The sequence below is a fragment of the Larus michahellis genome, chromosome 3 (genome assembly GCF_964199755.1).
Source record: "Larus michahellis chromosome 3, bLarMic1.1, whole genome shotgun sequence".
Lineage (NCBI taxonomy): Eukaryota > Metazoa > Chordata > Aves > Charadriiformes > Laridae > Larus > Larus michahellis.
In genome coordinates, this window is record NC_133898.1 from 36,958,105 (window position 1) to 36,974,053 (window position 15,949).

At 42.8% G+C, this 15,949-nt stretch overlaps 1 protein-coding gene across 6 annotated transcripts in view; it reads left to right on the forward strand.

Annotated features, from left to right (window-relative positions):
* LRFN2 (leucine rich repeat and fibronectin type III domain containing 2) overlaps positions 1-15,949 on the forward strand; it is a 223,089-nt gene that overhangs the window by 50,744 nt on the left and 156,396 nt on the right. For 3 of the 6 annotated variants that reach the window (XM_074579688.1, XM_074579693.1, XM_074579694.1), the window contains exon 1: positions 12,500-13,543. The gene's annotated coding sequence lies outside the window, so the exon portion shown is untranslated. Of the gene's footprint in view, positions 1-12,436; positions 13,544-15,949 lie in introns of those variants that run through there. The other 3 variants (XM_074579690.1, XM_074579689.1, XM_074579691.1) reach the window with 3 other exon arrangements.

The window sequence follows — 15,949 nt, forward strand, 5'->3', positions numbered from 1 at the left end:
AAACCGTATGGTGGAGACCATGAAACCTTTGCTACCACTTTTTACATCATTTTTAAGGGTCTTTGAGACATTGCTGTGCTCTCAGGTTGGTTCATGCTCCCTAGTCTCTGCATGTGGCTTGAATAGTAGAATTGCATCAGTTCTGCTGCATCTGGTGCTTCACCACAGTTTAAGGGTCCAAAATTTAGCCATTGTGAACCTGCTCTTTCTTATTTGACCTTACCTAGAAGCTGGAGGTGGAGAGAGCCTGCCCGCTCATCGTATTCGATGCAGGGTTTCTCTATGGGGTATTTATCAGGGCCTCATCCAGGGGAGCTCCAAATGACTGCAGTGACAGAGCTGAAATTGTTTCCCTTCAGGAGACTGCAGAGAGGGCACGGCACATAGGCTGCATGCCTGCTCTGCGTGTATTTACCCTGTCGGGTTTTACACATCTACTGCATAGTGATAAGCAACAGCAGCTTTCAAAGGGGGAACGTGAGCTGAAGGATGTCACCTTTCCTGCCTTTAATAAAGACCTTGTGTCAGGTTCTTTAGGAAATTTTGACTTGCAGCAGCCTCCTGAATCTGACTCTGCAATCTGGACATCCAACCTTCAGCTGAATGTATCTTCCCTTTGGGACAGTCTTCTCTAATATAAATGGTAAATTCAGAGTCAGTCTTATATGCCTCCAAATTGCCTGCTTTTCTTTAAAATCCCTTTGACACAGTTTTACGAAATAGTGCCATTAATGCAGAAGTTGTATGATGTGCATAGAGCTGGTCAAGAATAACACGGAGGATGACTTGCTAAAGGTTTTTAAAGCTTGATGTGTATTATACCCTTTTTTCTATAAGAATGAAGCCTTCTCATATCTACTCTGGGCACAGATCTTCACTGAAACTTCAAGCAGACTCTAGAGATTATAAAAAAGGTGGCAAGATTTACATGCGTTCATAGCCTTGTGTCGGTGATGTTACTCCTGATCATGAACTCAGGCTGTAACTGGAGTTAATAGCAGAAAGGATGAGCTTGAATCTTAATCACGAGGTGGTTATTGGCCTTCTTGAAGTTTTTTCACTCCATTTGCTTGACAATGCCTAACAAAATCCTGTTTCTACAGGTTGTCTTTGACCTCAATTTCAGTTTAATTACTTCCCGCCAAAGGAACTTCACTCATTCATGCTCTGAACCTGATTAATAAATACATGCACTTCTGTTTTTCTTAAATAATTTGCACAATTAGGTTTCTTTGCTGCCATCAGGGATAGCAGTTTGTGTGTCTGCAAAGGGAAGTACTCAATAGGAAACATGGCACAGCTGCAATGTATTGAGATGAGCTTCAGTACACTTGGGATCTTGACTTTGTTTTCAGTGCTACTTTGAGGCTTGATTTAGCCTTTCAGATATAGCACTGAACTAGAATTGGCAATTGCACAGTTCAATGAAATTTAATTTGGTCAATTTAATTTTCAGTTTTGCATTTATACATCCGGTGACTTAATCCATCTTGAGAAAACAGTGGTATGGTTGGAAACAAATACCAAACTGATCACTTTCATATGAAAATCAGTAGAAGCAATATTTGTAAGGGAGTTTCTATTTTTAATACAGCAGCCTCTCTAGGAGAAAAATAAGGGTATTTTGAATTTTCATTGAAATTTCAAGTTCAGATAGCTTAAGTACACTCGAGAAGAGCCCAAGCCCCTGAAGTATTTTTACCCTGATTGCTTTCTTCTGTCTGGGTGCGCGTAAAGAAAACCGCTCTCTGAGGGACTCTGCATGTTAAGTTCATTCCTACTTGACTCAGAGTTTGGTCTTACTTGCATAGTTTTAAAAACCTAATCTGACAAAACCACTGATTTCACATCAGAGGTGAACGAGTTAAGGTTTAGGCTTGAATCTTAGATTTGGACTATCTGTCTTTCAGGCTGGAAACCAGAAGGAAAAAGATACCAATTTGTTTTAAATAAATAACTCAGGGAGAGGTAGAGAGCACAACTGTTTCTTTTTTTGGAAAGCTTCGTATGTCTCTGGCTGGGTTAGCCTTTTAGTTAGGCATCCCAGCCCTTGTACTGCACCTGAGGAAAGCTGTACTCTGCACAAGGGTAGACAAATGAGACTCACAGTAAATGGGCTGGTTCCCTGAACTCGTTGGTTCCCAGCACTAGCAGTGCTGTCCTGCTGCTTAAAAAGAACATACTTAGCAGTGCATGTGGCTATTTGGCTAAATTATTAAAGCACACACCTCAAAGAGAAGGAAATTTATCAAAGAACAAAGTATATAGCCAGCTTTATGTGTTCAGTAAGGTCTGATCCAAAATCCACTGGGGAAGGTGCAGTACATTTCTGCGTGATTTTTGAAGGGCTTTGGCCCATGAAATGTCAATGGCTTGACAACTCAGATCAAATTTCCGTAGACATTTGCATGCCTGACCGTGCAGATGAGTGCTCAGTGGGCTCTTTTGCCCGGCTTTAGCGGGGCAGTTACTGACAGCAGTGGCAGCCAGATACCTAATTCATCATCTTTGCATGGGTGTCCCCTTTATCCAGGAAGAAGGGTGGTCAGCGTTCTGTCAAATAATTTCACTCTTGGCCTGTCTCGGCAAGACTCCAAATGCGAAGTGGATCCATAAGGGTAAACCCCTGCACCAACGACTGAATTTCCAATTATGAGTGACTGGTTAGTACAAGAATTGAGTGGAAGTCTTAATCACGTAAAACTGAGAGCGAATTTCATGTTCCGTGACCATATTTTATGCCAACTCGTGGTGTAGCTCTCACTGTCTGTTCCCTGGCTGATGCCTTTTTGGGTGCCATCTGTGGCTGAGCCGTGGTCCTTGTGTAAATGAGCAGACCATGTTCCCAGCCAGAAGAGGTTTCTCGAGAGTGACACAGCTGCTTTTCAGTGTCAGACCGTGCACTGACTGTCCGCTGTGATGCTAAGTGGTCCTGGAGCCACCACCGAGCCCCCGCACAAGCGCTGGGGCGGGGAGGGGAGGGCTGCACCCTGGTTCCCTGCGCTGAGCGCTGTCTCTCCGCTCCCTAATGTCTGCCTCTGTTTTTGCTCTTCTGTGCTCTCTCTAAGCAATGGCATGTTTGATCAAAAGGAACCCACTGCCAAAATTGAAACATATAGATAAATGCCCCCTCTCTTCTGCCTGCATACATAAGAGAAAAGCACTTACACACATCACGTGAAAACAGAAATAATTTGGTGTTTGATTTGCACATCAGGCTTCCCAAAATGCATTCTCATCAGACATTCAGGAAACATTATGGTTTTATTACCAAGGGAAGGATTTCGCTTTTATTATTTTTGTAAGGGAAATTGTTCTGGATTCTATAAAATACAGTCTTCTAACTAAAGTGACTGTTTGTTTTGAAACCTTTGGCATGAAAGAAATTAACATTTCAGTTGCACAGCTTTTACAATTGCAGAGATTATCTCTAGTTATCTGCTGTGAAGCAGGGAGTTCTTGTTATGTTTATTGGTTTAGAAGCACCCACCTCAGGTTCAAGGCACTCATGTTAATACACTGGTACAAGATAGTGGGAAAGCATTCAAAAATACTGCACACCTCACTGATGCCCCACAAAATAGTTTGTTTTGCCTGGTGATGCTAAAGCCACCAGTCCATATTTAAGTTGCTACCCAGAACAGAAAGGGAGAAGATGTGATTCTGTGAAGATGACCATGAATGCATTCTGCCCCTTTTGGCTCCCTCACCAATTCCCTTTTTGAGTTCCCACATCTTCATTTCTTACCTTTGTTTTCTCCTCTGCTCTAGACTCCCCTCTCTGCACTCAAATTCTCTGTTCTTACGTACGTGTAAGTGTCAAAACCCCCTGTGATGTTCTTATTCATGCTCCACTTTCCTGTTTCGCCCATATACCCTTGGTCCCTGATCTCTTTCCGTATTTAGTTAGTTTGGCTCTATCACTCCCCCTTTTATTTTTTTTTTTAATGTTCATTCTGCTATGACAGGCAGATTCCCTTTCTTTTCCCAGGAACCCTGGGAGACCTGATGGTACCTCTCTTTCGCCCTTTTCCTCTACTGAAAACCAGGAATTAAACCCTTACAGTGGGTTGCAAAGCTGTTCAGCAGCATGGAAGGAGTAAACACATTGGGGCATTTGTACCCTCGCCTTCCTGCAACAACACGTCCTCCTACACTTCTACGGCGTGTGTGCAGATGTGAGATCTAGAGACAGGGACGCTTTGGAGTGCATTCAGCCCTCACCTTCCTCCCTTTGTAAAGCAGGATGGTGTCAGCTTGATGGCATCTGTTTGCAGCAGGTGTAAGTGCTTCTGTAGCCAGCTCCTAGGCAGGAAAAGCAACACCCGTTTAAGTTAAAGCAGTACAAAGTGCAGTGATAAAGATATGCTCTGTGTGAAGTGCTCTTAACTAGAGGCCCGATCCAGCATCCATTAATTTAATGGGCAGTCCAGGGATGGCTGGAGTAGGCTCCCAGTGGGGTCTTGGGTCATCAGCGATCCCACAGCTCTGCAGGCTGTCCGCTGCCAGGGAGACCACTCGGACCAAACCGATGATCAACGGGCCCAATTCTCTCGTCGGCACACATTAATTCATCTGTCCGACATCCTATCAAGTTTATAATGCCTGTACACGTGGAAGGCTCCGTTTTGAATGTAGTCGGTCACCTGTGGAGTATTGTAGCCTTTGAAGGACCCCAAAGTCTCGGAGGCAGCTCTCCAGCTATCACAGCCTTTGTGTGCATCTCTGTGTATGTATGTACACTTTGTACAATTTCACCTTTTCTTACACTGACCAAGGCTTTTTCACATGACTAAATTTCATCCTATACTGCCCAGCTATACCTGCTCTCCCAATATCCTCTACCTTTAGTATTTTCATCTGCCTAATTCTTGTGAAAACAATTATTCTTTCCACGGTTTTTGATCCAGCTCTACAGTAGTTGTCAATATGTTCTAAATATCCCATTTTATGCCCAATTACAGAGACAATGATTTCCAGGTGCAAGAGAAACGTGAAAATATTTCAGGCTTCTGCTCTGGTGTCTCATGTTCAATCCTATGTACAGAAAAAGGGGCAGCTGTCAAAAAGAAGCAAGAATTGCTCATTCTAGTTTGTACATTTATGTGCCTGGTTTCTTAAGAGATCTCTGTAGCTCTTTCAGAATAATTTCCTTTTAACTTCTAGAGAGTATTTATTTGCTCTGTAGTGTACCAACTCCCAAGCCTTATTGTATGTCTTTCTTATGCCTGTAACCACAAAGGCGTTTTCCATCTCTCCCATAATACAACTGTGATAAAGGCACAGCAGTTGATCAGTAACCAAGTCCTTCTGAAAATTGTATTTTCCCTTTATTCTGATCTGAAACCGAGCTCGTATTGAACAACATTAGATAAAGGTGAAGTCTCCGGAGGTAGATCACATAGTAGCAGGACAGGTATCATCTGAGGAGGACCCGATGAGCTGAAAAGAACAGCAGCACAAGAAGCTGATTTAATTTGACATAGCTATGAATATTTAACACTTTATAGGGAAATACAGGAATGCAATCAGCCTTACTCACTCTGATGCTCTAGGAAGTACAGACTGTCTTCCCCGTGTTGTCTCTGTGAACTTGAGAGGCTGAGGTGGCTGCGGAAGAGAAGCAGCAGCTCATGCAAAGATTGTCCAACCTCTACAGAGCAAACTTACTGTAAAAATTAAATTCCCAAAGTTTTTACATTAGGTGCTACAATATCGAGCTGGATCACACATGCCTTGTAATAGTTGCTCAAGTTTTTAATACATGAGAAATGTTTTCCTCCATGTATGCTTATTGCTTACATGCTCTGTCATCTCCAGTGTCTCCAAGCAGAATAACAGCAGAGCTAAGAGATGTTGAGATGCGCTGAACACCCCTGCCCACTGAAGAACTACAGGTCCCACTTCCCTTTGGAAGCTGAGAGCACAGAGGACAGTAAAAACCATCTCAAAATATTCTACACTGGGGTCATTCATAAGACGCTAACCTATCTTCATACCATGCTTGAGATAACCCAGAACTTCAGAAATTACTCTGTCCCCCCTGTTGCTCGTCACAGCCAAGTATATTCTTGCTGTGTCTTTCTGATCGCAGCTTAAATTTAGGTACTTTGACTTAGAGGTCTTACATTCACTAATGTTTTTAAGACAGCTGCCGTTTTATCTTTGATTTCTCTTAACATTAAGAAGTAAATAGGTAAGAAGATACGGAGTAAGTAGGTAAGAAGATATGGACTAATTTTTCTCCTTCGTTCTTTTCCTCGGATGGAATCAAATAGGTACAGAGGCTGAGAGAGGAATGCAAATCACTTGCTATCCTGACACTGCCACTCTGTGCAGCAGCTCAAAATTTCCTCCTCCTCCTTTCTTTGTGTGTGCCCAACTGGGTTATGAATGGGAGCAGGAACCTCCCTTTTGCACACCCTGCAGAGGCTTCCAAGGTCTCAGGTGAGAGCCAGGAGGGAACTGTTGAGTCCTCCTTCCTACATGGTCCCACTTTATTGGTGTGAGGCTCAGGAAGAAGGAGCAGGGAGCCCATCTTCACACTAAGCTGTGGCCCAGCGCAGCAGGCAGAGGTTATACGCTGCTTCCTAGGGGGTGGCATGGTCTCTGAGGCCTTCACACCCCTTTCTGTTTCCCATTCCCTTCTGCATCAAACTTTACTGTATCCCTCAGGTTCCAAGTCGGATCCCAAGTTCATGCTGCCTAGTTTGTGGGTTTTCTACGTGGATTATTGCTGCTTTCCTTCTTTTCCACCTGAAAGAGTTTGTTGAAGTCATGTAAAATTTGTTTTAGGAAGACAAAACCCACTTTTTGCACCATGCTTAAGCCTCACTAAGAAAAATATCACCTTGTATTGTTTCTTTTGCTCTGTGTACTGCAAGCCCTGTGATAAAATCTTAACTCCTTTCAGAGGTCTCAGATGCTTCCTATTAAGTGCCTGCCCCCATCCTTGGCAAGTCTAATAGGTTGTCGATAATTGTGACCACAGAAACTAAGTGCTTTGTGACTGGGCAGAATGGTCCTTTCTTCCCATAATTTACAATGCAGATTATTGAGATTATTGATGGATTCATTCATTTGCCACCTTCATGCTATTATGTGGCAACTGTTAGCAAATACTGACTTTATTTATGGTGATGGCTGTAGTTTTGACACAAAACAAGGGTCTGGCCAAAAGATTCTCACCTCCCCCTTGTACTTTTATTCATTTAGATGCAAAATTGCAACAACTCCTTTCCATGACTGAGACATACAAAAAGCATCAGGGTGGTTTGTAAACAGTTTAAGCGGCTGACCTTGTCCTAGATATGGGTTCTCATCCATTGTATGCTTCAGTACCTGTCTTCTCATATGATTAGCGTAAGATTGGTTTCACATTATCCCTGGCTGACAAATCCTGTCTAAGGGTTACCTGTCCGCAATCTCTCATGATTCCTCTCTCCTTAGAGGTTAAAAAATCCTTAAACAACATTCTCCCCCTCCAAATAGTTTTTAAAGTAACAATTAGAAAGCAAACCAAGGTTTGTATCATGCATGAACAGTCCATCCAGACAAATGATTCAGCTGGTGCAAATGTGGGACTGGTAGAGAAGTGGCTGGAGCGAGCCCCAGCCAGGGCAGCCGGGAGCTTGGCCTGCCTTACATTGCTCCTGCTGCCTGTGGAAGTGCTACAGAGGATCGCAGCCTAACAGCATCCTCACCAAACAAGGGACGTCTTGCTGCATGACAAGTCCAAGTATCCCCTTCCAGTAGTCAAAAATGTTAGTATCCATTATTCTACGTGGCAAGGGTCAAAATATAAAATGAAGACTCTTATCCACACTCCTCTTGTGCCATGCCTTTAATGCACTGACTGCATGCGGAGCATCTGCTGCCCCACCGGATTTTGGTGGTGGCTGGGAGAGTTCTGTGTACAGCATCAAAGCCAGAGGTTGCAAACCCACCAGGATGAGGTCCTGCTTCCTGATGGGCAGGCAGCAGAGTACTGCTGCCTCCAGGTGTACCGTGGAAGCTAATGCTATACTTTCCATCAAATTACAAGAATTGGGAAAGCATTGCCAAGTCAGTGTCTTTATTCTGATGAACGCTGTGCTGAAACAGATGGCCATTAAACAAGAAGTTTGTTTGTTTGTTTGTTGAGTAAATAGATTGCACTCGTCTCAAAAAGCACTCCTTAGCCCCCAGTGGAACAAATCCACTTATCTGGGAGAAACTTCTGCTATTCCTCATTTTGAGTTTTCTGATCAGGAGGTACCCAGCTATAATTCATAATTATCACTTTAGGCTTTTGATAACTTACCAGAATCTTCTGACTAACAAAATGAGGTGTGGACTTTTTTTTTTCACAATGACAGCAATTAAAGCTTGGACAGGCTTATAAAAAGAGTGGGGAATGAACACTCCATTATTTGAATTTTTATATCAAGAGACTGTCTTTATAAAAGATATTTTCTGTATCAGCCAATAGTATGAAGATAGATGCAGGAACCACAGAGAGGAATTCTATAACTGAGGTTATGCAGAAGGTCAAATGAGACGGTCATAATGATCCCTTAGGGTCTTAACCTATCAATCAAAGGGCATTAAATTTCACTCACTGAGATGGGCACGTGATTATGCAAAACAGAAGTACAAGGATTCCCCTGCTTGTAAAGGGAGAACCTGGAAAGAATAATAACCCTGTGATAAAAATATTATGCTGACCTTCTTTCAGAGCACCTACAAAGTTACAGTGGATCCTCATAAGGATAGCGTAAGTATCCTGGGTATTCCAGCTGGGATGAATGCTTAGAATGCAGTAGATTATGAATGTGCAATTGATTCTATGACCTGAAACAACTGCTTCCTGGTATTTGGAAACCCTTCTGCATTTAGCTACAAAATGGACAATGAAAGATTGTTGTGGAGTTGTTGAAGTATTTTAAAGAAGTTCATCTTCATACTTCCTATGCGATATCGGCCTATGCTTTCTATAACAGTACATTGCAAAATGGAGCTCCTATGCAACCTTTGTCTTATCAATAGCCTCAAGAATCCTTTTTCTTCCACTGAACTGTGAAACAGCACCTGTTCTCTGCTGGATCTCTGAGTCTAGAAATTCAAGACTAGGACTTCCCCATGATAAGATGCAGAAAATGGAAAGAAAGCATATTCATTTTGTCTGTTGGCTGGAGCTGCTTTTAAAAGCAGGGGGATGTGTGGGTGGAGGATGTGAGAAGGATATTTTGTACTGGCATATACATGTGTAAACAGCCGTTCAATGATTTGTAAAGACCTGAGCTGAACAGCACCCAAGAAATATACAATTTTTCACCAAATCTTCAATGTTTGAAAGCTGGTCGATGCAACTTTTATCAGTAGGGCCACAGATCAAATGTTTTTTAGACCGTCCTTCAATCAGGGTAATTGATTGGCAGCCATTGATTAAACAGTCATGTGGACCAGTGCTGACTCCTCCTTTTTGGAAGGGGTTGGGCACTGGAAATGGGAATTGCCAATGTCTACACATATATGCTAAATTGTATTATCAATCAGATGGTCAAAGGCTTCAGTATGTTGTCTGTGGGACTTAGAAAGGAGAATTCTGTTTGTGGCAGGTAAAGTTGTCCTGGAGGTTGCAAAAGCATCTCAATTTTATTTTTGTCTTGCTCTGCTATCCTAGTTCAAACTTTTCTTGGGTTTGGGCATTATGCCTTGTACTGTATGTCAAAGGAGAGCATCCCCGTTAGAAAACTTCTGTGCCAGGCTAAGTCTTTTGGGTGATTGCCACTGTACAATGGAACTTGCATGAATGTGGTTGTAAGGGCTTTATAAGATCTCTTCATATAGAAATTATGCACTGTGTTCGGGCACAGGAATTGCTGCATTGCTGAAAGATTCAGCTGCTCAGCTATGCAGCAGTTTTAAAGGTCCGGTGAGCATGGAGTTAGTAATTTATAGTCATGGTCTTTCATGTATTTTCTAGATCTAAGTCAGGAAGAGGACATTGAACCTTGACAGCCCTTTCCAAGGGTGAGCGCTGTGGGCCTGTGAGGTGATGACTACCTAGGCAGAGCAAGATTTCTCCTTTGAGTTGTGATGGGATTTCCCTGGATGTTGAAATGTGAACTAAGGCAGGATTGGAGAGAAGGAAGGTGTGAGGAAAAGAGAGGAATGGAAATAGTATCTCTCTTCCTGCTAGAATGACCAAAAAAGAAAGAGGTTGATGCACAGTGAAGCTTCTTACTTGGAAGAGAAGCAATATATATCAAGGATGGTTAGTGGAGAGAAGAAGCTATGGGGTGAATGCCAGAGAACTCTGATTTAAGTCTAAAATACATCAAGGAAAGCTAGAAAGCACACTAGCCTAGCACAATGGGAACTCACCACACCACAGGCACATGAAAGTCCTTTTTTTGGGTCACTTTTTACCAGGGTTGTATCATTGATTTTTCCTTGGGAATCAACACTGTCACAACTGTAGCTGGTGAAAGATTTTTGGAAGATTTTTGGAGTGCATTGATGGAGTTCATTGATTTCTGCCATTGCAAGCAATACTTTGCTTTCAAACAGACTCTGAAACACTAGTCCCAGAGTCTATTATTAATTCCTGATGTCGTTAAGAGATGTCTTCCCTGTCTGCAATGCACTGACATTTATTTCATAAGGCACTGACATGATTAGAGCTTCGATTTGATTTTCTAGCCAACATGCTCGGCCCAGGATTCCCAGGAGCTGTGTTTAAAGTTAGCTTCCTAAATTCATGTTTTAGTCATCTAGTAAATGAAGTAATTTTTCAAGATTCTTAATGCCTAGTTTGGCAGTTACCAGCTTGACTCTTTCTTTGGCTAGGCCATTTATTTCAGTGCCCAGTAAGGTTACTGACCATTGTAACTCGTGACCTTCCTCCCAAGAAGAGCCCTTCAGCACTGTTTCCACACAAAGCCAGGGAAAGCTGGATATACTGCAAAATAGGCCATTGCCCTGTCCACAGTCCTTCTTCCTCTGTCCTACCACAGTGTCCCTCCGTTATGTGTGACATCTGCCGTCTTCACCTTAGGGGTATAGACAGTCACCCCGGAACGCAGCAGGCGTTAAGTCAAAGGATCGAGACTGGTAACAGTAAGGGATCTGAAGTTTGCAGCAGAATGTTTTTCATGAGCCCCTCAAAAAAATGTATGTGTCGCTCTATGCAGTCATTCTCAAAAATATCTTCAAAGTTTTCACTTCAGTCTCATTTGACTTTCTAGAGGCCAAATTTGATACCTACATATTAGCTAAGTGACCCGGTTCTCCTACCTGCACTGGATGGCCTCTTGAAATATATCTGATGTTTCCACCAAGTGTAAGGAGTAAATGAGGAGAGTAACTAGGCTAGACAAGGCTATGAAAATATACTTTTCACTCTCTAGACTGAAATACTACAGTTCATTCTGAACTCTCACCCTTTTTTCACACTGGGATGTTTACAAAGCATCAGAAGATTTTACTCTTTAGATCTAGGGTGCCTAAAAAGAGGTGTACTTTATGCCAACTACAAAGGACCTCAGAATCAGACCTTACACGTTTAATCTGGATGTGCAGAGGCAGGCTGTTCCCCTGCTCATGCTTCAGTGCATTAACTAATCTTTAAAGAACAGGGATTAAGGAGAAGCTTTGCCCATGAACAGGTTAGCTCTGTCTGTCTAGCCCTGGCTGCACAAACTCATTCAGATTCCTCAGAGGTGTGTAGTACTGATGTTGTCCAGGGGCAAGATGCTGGACTAGATGGACCATAAGTGTCAGCCAGGGCCACAATTTCCAGGTAAATTTCCACTGCAAAATTATACTTCTTTCTTAGTTTTTTATTCCTTCCATGTGCATTACAAATTGTTCTGTCTGTTGGTGTCTTGATACTGGTGTGTGGTAGTTTGAATGAGTTGGGTGTTTGCCTACTCTTATGTAGTCAGTGCTCCTCTTTTCCCTGGCACTGTCTAGGAGCCTCTTCAACCAAGGGAGGTAGAAGAAAATGTATGTCTCTGCATCTGGAGGGCTGGAGAGAGGAACCTGCTGGTAAATGTGAAAGGCTGTTCTACCCTCCTGCATTCTTTTACCTTAATTCAGGTTTTATTTAGCTATTCCAATACCGTTCAGTACAAAGGGAGAACTACTTCTCGCCACCAGAAAACCTTTGTACATGCTCTTCTCTTTGTCGTTTAAGTTACTAAAATACAGCAAGGGAAAATTCTTCTAGTATTGAATAGCATGAATGGAGTTGACAGCGTTACTGTATTTATCTATCTCTCCCTATATAGATACAGATATATACAACTTCCACTATAACATTTCAAGCATTGGCACCACCTGAGAGCTCTTTGCAGCTGCAGCTTGTGCATTTTGCAGTAAAATTTCTCTGCCCCTTCCCTTTTTCCTCAGCTTCCCCCGCCCTCAGAGGACCGACACGCTTCCCACTGACAAACATTGAGTGTAGCTCCTGAGGATTTAGCATGTCAGGCTGTGTCTACACAGCTTAGGTTTCTATTATTACGCAATGGCTTAGAAGGCAGTGCTTTGCCACATAATTACAGAGCCAATCTGTATTAGGAACGGGAGTTTGGATGCTTCTTTCCGTACCAACTATTCGCCTCCCACCCACTCAAGCCTCCTCCCTAACACTCTTACTTGTTTAATAGCTTCTTTTTGTACCTTTTTTTTCCCCCTGGTTTCTGATTTTTTTCCCTTTCCTGTGCTAGATATTTGTTTATTTCAGAAGTGAGGGGTCTGACTGAGTCGTTCCTGCACGGATTCCTATGCAGCACAAAGCACTTGCTGTATGTTGCATCGTCGGAAGAGGTAAGAAGAAATTCCTGAAGCTGCCTGCTAGTTCTCTCGGGTTTTTCCTCTCTCTCTCTTTTTTTTGTTTCTCTTTTTCTTTTTTTTTTTTTCTTTTTTTGGTGTGTGCACATCGCTTGTCTTACAAACCGTGCAGGCTCTGCCATCTAGAGCACTTTGTGAGATCACTCCAGTTTGCTGTTTTTCCTTTTTCCATCTCTGCGTGACTGCGTGTGTGTATCTCCCTGTCTCTCTTCCCCCCCGCGATACAACTCTACCCCCCTCCCCAACACACACGCACATACAGAGAAGCTGGGCTTGCTAGTATGAACTTGAAGACTCGCAGTACCAAAATGCATGTGTTACCTTGGGATGCTCTAGGATCAGAATGCTTGAAAAGCCTGCAGGCTGCTTAGTCCTCCAAGACTGGGTTTTTTAAACCAAACAAGAAAAGAACAAGTTATTCACTTTTTTTTTGTTCTTTCTTTTTTTCTTTTTTTTTTCCCCCCTTCTTTTTTTTTGTGCTTTGGATATTACTGAAAAAGGAGTCTCAGGGATTCACACACTTGGACTTTACTGAATCAGGCTGCATCTGGCAAACAATCTAGTCTTCATTTTGGTTTGCCAGAGATCAACCAGGATTTTTCTGATTATATCTTCTTTGGGAAAAGGATGCATGGCATAGAAAGAAGGTCTAAGTGCCTGTCTGAGACTGTTTTACCGAACCTGGGATAAATGTTACTTCTCAAAGGTAAGTGCAAGGTTTTCTTTCATATGTATATATAAAGTATATAGCTATAACATAAACTATATATAGATATGTACACAAAACATCTATACACAGTTATCTCTGATGGCAAAAGAAATCTGTTGTGCATTTTAAAAGCATCGGAGAAATATATAACTTTATCTTCCTTTTCATATTAGCCTAGATAAGATTGTTCATGTAGAGAAATCAATCTCAGTTTGATTTCTGCTTCTCTCAGCATGAAAAGGCAGTTCAAAAAGAATATTTATTTTTTTAAGCATCAATAGGGATTTTTTTCACGGCAGTTTTGAAACAGCGATGTGAGGAGGTTTGAAAGAAAGGCTAATGATTTGGTTTCTAATACAGCAAAAGCTGAGCAATAGAGTAAAGCTGTGAAAGTGATTTCAGCTTTCTGGAGGAATTAGTAAATCCTGCAAAGCTACGGAAGAACTTTGCTGGACAGATCAACTCTGCTGTACATAAAACCACACAGTAAAAGAGTTGGGGACCTTGGCAAATGTCATGTGAAGAAATGGAAGGCATAGGAACAGCTGGAGAAGGGAGTGAGGGGTGTGGAGGGGCAGTGGGCACCCACTTTAGTGTGTGCTTTCGCAGAGGTTGGTGTTCTTGGTAAGGTGATGCCACTGATGATGGACATCCAAAATTGGCAAGGTGGGCATGCGGGGGATGGGGTCCACAAGCAGGTGTATGCTATGTCATGTCTGCCTGACGTCATCAGACATACATGCTCTCAGCAAGAGTGAGCATACTGAGAATTTGGGTGGGGGGAAGCATCTAAATGGCAGCACAAGACAAGATGTAGCAAAATGGAAACTGAGTCTCTCCCTGACTTGCATGGACCTGTGCACACTTTTGCATCACAAAGCAAGTGCATGACTGAAAAACCAAGTAAGAAACGAAAGGGGAGAGCAGAAATCGGTGATGAAGTCAACAAGTCCCAGTATGATAGATTAGTAAACTGGAAACATAAAGTGGTCAGTTGTGGTAATGTATGTAAGGAAATGTTCTTAAACTGGGCAACTCCTTCCTACCCAGGAGAGACAAATAGCATTGATTTAAAGCAAGAATCATTTTTTGCCAGGGCTGATCTAGTCTTTTTGGGGCAGTGTCTTGGAGATACTAAGAGTAGGATTTATTTTATCTACTGCATCTTTTGGATTAATAGAGCAGAATAACTCTTCTGACAAGAAGAGACAGGCAAACAGTAAGCATCACTTTAATTTTATAAAGTCACAGTTAATTAAATTGACACCTTTTAACTTTATTACAACGTTCACCGTGGATAAATCCAGCAGACGCAACACAGTTGTTGCTGGTATTTTCTGTTCCTCGGGAAAGAGGAAACATTGCCACGCAGGGCATTAATTTTCTGTTGGACCTTGCTGTATACGGAGGCTGTACTAAGGGAAATTTGAGCTGGTGGTGAGAAGGAAGAGAGACAGATAATTAACTTTTACTCTTGCCATGTTTCAGGCTGGTTACAGTTTCCTTGTTTACAGCTTGCGCTGGGTTGGTGGTTGGTTTGCATTGCCTACAGATCGCCACTTGAGCACAACAGAGTGCTTTTTGTGCGCACCCTGCTCATAGCTGCCTTGTCGCAGCAGCGCAAAGCAGAGCTTCAGATCTTCCCTGAAACCGCTACTAATTCTCAGGGAGCGAGGGGACGCAATAAAAAATAAACAACAATGCTAGGAGGCAGGAAGAAAAAAGTGATTACGCTCAACCGAGCCGTTTTAACCTGTGAATCCCAGCAAAGATCTGTATTGCCTCTCGAAATCAGAGACGGCATCTGCCCTGCTCTCCCCAGCACAGCTCTGTTTTCTCTTGGGTGACTCTGGGCCTGGTGCTCCCCGGTATCTGGCCGTGTGGGGCACTGGCAGGCAGGCAAGCGGGCACCCCTGGGTGCACTGCGCTGGGTGAGAAATGTGACCCATCCTCAGAGCCACCGCTTGCTGCTGCTCTCTCTCTGCCCTGCACCACTCTTCACAGCATTAGCGCTTTTTGTTTAAATTTACGTTTAGATCATAACTGATGATTTTTCCCAATGGGAAGTACAAATGGGACGTGTAGCCTTGCCCTGCAGCCTCTGCTCTGCCTGCTGCTCAGGTGGACCCGAGCTCACAGTTCCCTGGCAATCCCTGTCAAAGTGCTCCTGCTCCCTGTCTTTGCAGAGGATTCTGGCCACTGACTGAACCTTGCAATGTAATGATCTTAGACCCATCTGATCCCCTTTTTTTTATTATTTTTTTTGTCCTTGTGGTCAAAAAAAGGCAAAACGGGAAGCTGATTCAAAATTATCAAGGTTTAACTGGAAGTAGGTGGGAATATACTTCAGGTGACTTAGAGTGAATCCTACTCCCCGGCGAGGGGTTGCAGACTGATAAAACC